Below are 1,866 nucleotides of genomic sequence, written 5' to 3' on the forward strand. Positions count from 1 at the left end.
ACCAGGTGTACAATAGCGATTTTTAGACAATGTGCCAGGCCCCTCCCTAGGTTGTTAATTGCCACACCCCTGGGCGCATTGTTTAAAAAATAAACGTGCAAAATACCGAATTAAACTTTGCGCGGGTGGAAAACGAGTTTTACGCCATGCACCATTGTGCAAAATACAGCCCGTTGTCTTTTACTTCATCTCTTTCTGTATGTGTCTCTTTCTGTATGTGTGTGTGTGTGTGTGTGTGTGTGTGTGTGTGTGTGTGTATGTGTGTGGATGGCTATCAGAGGGGCAAACTAATTACTAATAAATAAACAGGTAAAACAGACAAACAATGGATACGATCAGCAACAACATGGGGGCCCCTCTCTCTCTCCCTTTTCCCTCCTCCTTTTCCCTTTTCCTGTGTGTGTGTGTTATTAAACAGGTTGAGTTGGTTCTCCATCCCTCTTGGGACTTCCAGAACAGAGGGGCAGTGTGCCGGGCTCTTGCCCCATGGGGAGGAAGGAGAGTGGGGCACAGGAGGACGGTTGATGGGCTCCTGGTCCCTGAGGACCAGGACAGTAGCCTCAGCCTTTGTTACCGGGCCTCCCCTGCACACATCCTTAAAACATCTCCCTTTCTCACTCCCCATCACTATCTCTCTCTCTCTCTCCTTCTCCACTCCCACTCCTTCTCTCTCAGTTGCTCTACCCCCTCTCTCTTTATCTCTCCCTCTTCTGTCCATCTCTTTTGTAAAGATGAGTAGATCTCTATTCTCTTGTGACTGACAGTCGGATTCGTTTGGCCAACAGGGCCTCCTTTTGTCATTTTTTCTCCCTCTCTATCCTTCTATCCATCTCTCACTCACTCTCTCTCTCTCTCTCTCTCTCTCTATCTTTCCCTCTCCATCCTTCCTTCTCTATCCTTCTATCCATCTCTCTCTCTCTCTCTCTCTCTCTCTCTCTTTCCCTCTCCATCCTTCCATCTCTCTCTCTTTCTCATTTTGTGACTATGTTCCTTTCTCAAATTGAGAGTCAAAGCAGAACATGTGTGTGTGTGTGTGTGTGTGTGTGTGTGTGTGTGTGTAGATGGCTATCAGAGGGGCAAACTAATAGATAAACAGGTAAAGCAGATAAACAATGGATACGACCAGCAACAACATGGGGGCCCCTCTCTCTTTCTCCCTTTTCCCTCTCCTCCTCACATCTCTCTGCCCCTCCCCCCTTGATGTGAGACTAGACTGCTCGATTCACTAGATTCGCTAAGGGGAAGGTCAAAGGTCACGTGGGAGGGGCTAGAGGGGCAGCCTTGACCTCTATGTGTGCACTGGGACAGAATACTCCTCCCCCTTTTTTTCTTCTCATCCCCCGCCACGCCCCTCTCTCTCTCTCTCAGTCCATCTTTTTACATCACCCCACCACTCAATCTTTCCCTCTATATTTCCCTCTCTCTGTTGCTTTCCCCTCTTCATCTCCCTAGCCATTTCCTTTATATCCCTCCATTCTCTCTAGTGTCAGGGCAACAGACAGACAGCCACACACACACACACACACACACACACACACACACACACACACACACACACATACAGAGAGACAGACACACACACAAACACACATACATGCTCAGACACATGTGGTGTTATAGCCTAACACACACACACACACACACACACACACACACACACACACACAGACAGACAGACACGCAGACACACACACACCCCGGCAGCATAGGCTGGTGTGTGATGTTGTGAGCTGTGTGGAGGGCTTGGGGAGTGAGGCCCATTGATTGGTCACGCTGTCCATGGAGCTCTGTTTCAGCCTATAGTGCTGCAGCTCACACAAAAATGTGTTTCATGCTCAAGCTGCGTGTCTTTCCTCATCTCACACA

This window comes from Alosa alosa, chromosome 21 (assembly GCF_017589495.1).
Source record: "Alosa alosa isolate M-15738 ecotype Scorff River chromosome 21, AALO_Geno_1.1, whole genome shotgun sequence".
Taxonomy (NCBI): domain Eukaryota; kingdom Metazoa; phylum Chordata; class Actinopteri; order Clupeiformes; family Clupeidae; genus Alosa; species Alosa alosa.